The 5,305-nt window shown below is 30.8% G+C and overlaps 1 protein-coding gene across 1 annotated transcript in view; it reads left to right on the forward strand.

Annotated features, from left to right (window-relative positions):
* The first annotated feature begins 319 nt into the window (after positions 1–319).
* LOC137630514 (protein hairy-like) overlaps positions 320–5,305 on the forward strand; it is a 21,407-nt gene continuing 16,421 nt past the window's right edge. Inside the window, exon 1 of the mRNA XM_068362022.1 lies at positions 320–411. The gene's annotated coding sequence lies outside the window, so the exon portion shown is untranslated. The remainder of the gene's footprint in view (positions 412–5,305) is intronic.

Below are 5,305 nucleotides of genomic sequence, written 5' to 3' on the forward strand. Positions count from 1 at the left end.
CCTTTTTTTTTTTCTCAGAGGCCACACTCGAGCAACTGCCGTCCTCACAGAGGGCAGGGACATCAGAGGCCACGGGAGGCCAGGAGAGTGGTGTCTTCAAGATGAAAACAAGGGAGTGCAGGGTCAGGAGAGGAAGAGGTGCATGGGAATGCAGAGGGAGGAGGTGGACGGACATTCTTCCAGCAGGGGAGGGGAGAGGTAAGCAGGTGCCGACGCCGAAGATTACGACGACTTCCCAAAATGAAGAAGAAGAAGAAGAAGAAGACGAAGAAGAAGGTAAGATGTTTAGCTAGTGGGCTGATGTTCTTCAGTATCATTTGGGACGCGGGCTGGGTTAGTTGGGTTGGTGTGTGAGGCCTCAGATTGGAGAGCAAGAGAGAGAGAGAGAGAAAGGACCCCACTCGAGCCATGGTTAGTTAACATCTTCAGTTTTCTAAGGTTTATTATCTATCATCTTTTCAGTTTCTTAACGGTTCCGCCTCAAGTTGAAAGATCAGTCGAGAAATCAAGCTCATTGGCTATATCCTACAGCACTGGATATAGCACCAAGATATTTTTCTTTACAGATTTTTTTTTTTTTTTTAATATTTTTAAGCATTTGTCAGTGTTCATTTTTGCCATCATCAACGTAGAATCGTTAGACACGACCGATCATTCTGAGAAAGAGAAACGGACCTCGACAACGTACCCAGAGGCGTTCCTTATAGGTATGGGCAGCTGGGCAAGAAAGGGCAAGACGCAACAGGAGGAGGAGGAGGAGGAGGAGGAGGGGAAGGAAGACAACGAGGCAGGTGCTGGACTCTATTTCTTGTGAGGCTGTGTCTGTGTATGTGTCACCTGCCTCCCCAATCTCTGACTCAGTGATTCGTTGATGCCACAATGCGCGCGCGCAAGCACGCGCTAACTAACAGCTGCCAAAGTAGAAAACCATAAGAGGACCGTCTTAGGAGGCACATGAAGGCCACATGGAACAGGAGGAGCCAAACGTCCATGTGGCTGTGACCTCGAGAGAATAAGTAACAATATTACATAAATGACAGTATCCCTCAGATAGGACTCAGCTGTCCCAGTGGGTATGGAGACCCGTGTACTTACGCCAGCCCTGTTAGGAATACGCAAGTTCTACGCACTTAGACGTATTTACGCGCGGCTGTACAGAAGAGATTTTGCCATTTTTTTCTTTGAGTTTTTTTTTTTTTTTTGCACAGGAAGTATGTGATCTTAAACGCATGCCCGAGTAAGCAAAAACGCACATAAACATAAATGCATATATACATGCACATATGTATATACATTATATATGTGTATACACCCACGACCACACACGCATATATATATATATATATATATATATATATATATATATATATATATATATATATATATATATATATATATACACTCTAATACAGTCACACAAGTACATGAATTCAGGTACGTAGGTTTAATAACCTTTAGAATGCAAATATCATACAAACAAAAAGTTCCCATGAACACAAATGAGCGAATAACCAGTTTTCTTCTGGAAAAAAAACCTATAATCAGATTATCCAAAGCGAGGATGTTATATTAAATTTAGTAAAAGATAAACGATATACGAATATTTGTAATAATTATGAAATATTTATTACATAAAGAGTTTATGAATAATAATAATAATAATAATAATAATAATAATAATAATAATAATAATAATAATAATAATAATAATAATAACAGAATGCTGTATTCAAATAGCTTTTGCGACTGATAGTCTACGGGATAAACACACCACATTTAGACTTCATATTGTTCAGCCCGGGGATAACTTCTGTCCCTGTGAACTGTGGCCGATTTTAAGTACGGTACGTAACGTCCTTACTGCAGGGACTTACTGTCTCGGTCATATTCCACAATACAATGATATGACAGAATGTATAAACGAGTAATAATAATAATAATAATAATAATAATAATTGTCAGATTCAAACATGTGCCTTAGTGAGTGACAGAATCCGTTTGATTTGTATGAAAACCTGAAAATAATATTTTAAATAAAATAAGTAAAGGAAGTATCTTACCAAAATGTTTCCAAGTTCTATTGATAACTCGTTTGGTGAGAGTGTAGTAAAATAATTACTGAAACTGGTGCAACTACCTAATAAAGTTAATGTTATATATATATATATATATATATATATATATATATATATATATATATATATATATATATATATATATATATATATATATATGTACATATAAACATACATATATATATATATATATATATATATATATATATATATATATATATATATATATATGCATATACATACATATATATATATATATATATATATATGTGTGTGTGTGTGTGTGTATATACATACACATACACACACATATATACATATATATATATATATATATATATATATATATATATATATATATATATATATGTATATAATATATATATATATATATATATATATATATATATATATATATATATATATATATATATATATATATATATATATATATATATATATATAATCAAACCAATTGTTAGGCCATCTTCTCCAGCGGTTTTACCTCTTTTCATGCCTTTAATGCTTTCTTTACTTCTCCTGCTGTTACTTTTGGTACAGGCTCAGGTGTTTTATCATTCCTATAGGCAAAGATATTTCTTATATCACTATTGAATAGCAATGAATAGAAATCCTCTGCAAATTTTACCTCTATATATTTCTTTTATATTTCCATGTTTATCCTTTAAAGCAAACATCTGTTGACGCCCTTTCCTAAGTCTTTTTTTTTTCCATTAATTTGATGCTTCTTCCTTTCTTTAGTGTTTCTTTTGTTATTGGTCTGGTTGTGTTTACGAATGTCTTCGAGTTTTTGTTTATTGTTTTGGATTCTGCTAATTCTATTCCATCTCTCTTGGATTTTATTTCCATTTCAAATTCTTTCTGTTGTGATGTTCGTTTCAGTGCGAGGGAAGAGCGAAGATACAAGCATAATATATACAAAAGGAATTATGTACAATTGTGTGACACACGGTTGGTACACTATTAGTTTTGTAGGTAAATTATTTTCCTTAAGTTTCCCTTTATCTACACTTTCAAAATAGCATTTTAGTCAATTGAATAATAATTGGTGCCTTCATTAAGACAAAATATTGAATTAGAGAATTGAATACAAAGACTAAATACTAACGACTTATGACACAATTAGCGATAACAAAAAGAAAAAAAAAAAGACGAACTTAGCAATATTTTTGAGTGACATTAATTCAAAAAATAATCTCAATATCCACAATCTGGGAATTATAATAAATTTCCATTTTCCTAATTATATTGAGTTTTTCTTTAATTAATTGGGAAAAGTGTATTATTTTGGTTTAATAACGAATTTCCTCTTCCGTATGCACGTTTCCTCTTGTCTGGGCTACTCAAGGACCTCAGTGTACCAGTCTCATAGGATCATAGAATTTGAAATTAAAAGAAACATATGATTATCTTCTGACAAAAAAAAAAATGGATATTTATCATTATCTTCATAGCTGTGCGGACTAATCATGCTTAACCAATAATAATAATAATGAAAATAATAATAATAATAATAATAATAATAATAATAATAATAATGATAATAATAATAATAATAATAATAATAATAATAATAATAATAATATTAAAAATAATAATTTTAAAAACAATCATCATCATAATAGTAACAATAATAATAATAAATAAAATACAATGTAATGACTACAGGCAACAATAATAATATCAATATCTCCAATTGTAAAATCAATAAGAATAGTAACAACAATAACCATAACAATTAAAATACAATAGCAGAGAAACAAAACTCCTGCATGTGCATGAACTTTGCTTGTACTCCCAACAACCAAACCAGGCAGTGTGAATCACATGCTAATTCTCGTTCAAACAGATAATTAGCAAGTACTACCTTGCTGTTTACTTACGTAATCTAGCTAGATCTTTCCTCTTATTATTTCTCTATAAATGGAAAGTGTCATAAGCCTCTGTACCATGGCCTTCCATTGTCTTGGATTAGAGTTCTCTTGCCTCTAAGGTACACTCGGGCAAACTATTCTATCTTATTTATCATCCTCTTGCTTTTTTAAGATTTTATAGTTTATATAAGAAAATCTAATTTCATGTTACTGTTCTTGATATATTTTATTTATATTGTATTACTTCTTTTGTAATGTATTCCTTTCCTTGTTTCCTTTCCATACTGGGATATTTTTCCTTGTTGGTGCCCTTGGACTTATAGCATCTTGGTTTTCCAACTAGGGTTGTAGCTTAGATTGTAATAATAATAATAATAATAATAATAATAATAATAATAATAATAATAATAATGAAAATAGTAATGAAATTAATAATAATAATAATAATAATAATAATAATAATAATAATAATAATAATAATAATAATGAAGATAATAATAATAATAATAATAATAATAATAATGAAAATAAAAATAATAATAATAATGAAGATAATAATAATAATAATAATAATAATAATAATAATAATGAAAATAAAAATAATAATAATAATGAAGATAATAATAATAATAATAGTAATAATAATAATAATAATAATGAAAATAAAAATAATAATAATAATGAAGATAATAATAATAATAATGATAAAGGTTGAGGTGATTGGAAACGTCCTTGTCTGCGTGATCTGTCGGACTGGTGTTCGAAACAAGCTCAAGTTCGATAGTTTCTGGTAGTGTGTGCAACCTTACCATCCTTGTGAGCCATTGCCTGGCCCTCCTTGGTCCTAACTTGAGCGGAGAGGGGGGGCTTAGGCGCTGATCATATTATCAGTATTACTTTCCCTTCCCTGTGCCATTCATGAGCGGCCTTTAAAAAACATTTAAAGGTATGTTTTCTTTTGGATGGATGGATTAATTGAGCCAAAATAGCGGAGAGAGAGAGAGAGAGAGAGAGAGAGAGAGAGAGAGAGAGAGAGAGAGAGAGAGAGAGAGAGAGAGAGAGAGAGAGAAATTGCCATATAAACGTTTTAAATTTTTTGTGATATTTAGAATAAGAAAAATAATATGCCGACATTTATACGTTTCAATAATTTCTGTGATATTTTAAATGTTGTGCAAAACCTAAGTCTATGTTTAAACGTTCCTGTGATATTTCGAATGTTAAAGAAAAAATCATGTCTTCGTCTGAACGTTTAAAGAGAGTCTGACATTTCGAACTAATAAAAAAAAATATGTGGACGTCTAAACGTTTCAATAGTATTTGAGACTTCCAATG

Source organism: Palaemon carinicauda, chromosome 38, assembly GCF_036898095.1.
Source record: "Palaemon carinicauda isolate YSFRI2023 chromosome 38, ASM3689809v2, whole genome shotgun sequence".
Taxonomy (NCBI): Eukaryota; Metazoa; Arthropoda; class Malacostraca; order Decapoda; family Palaemonidae; genus Palaemon; species Palaemon carinicauda.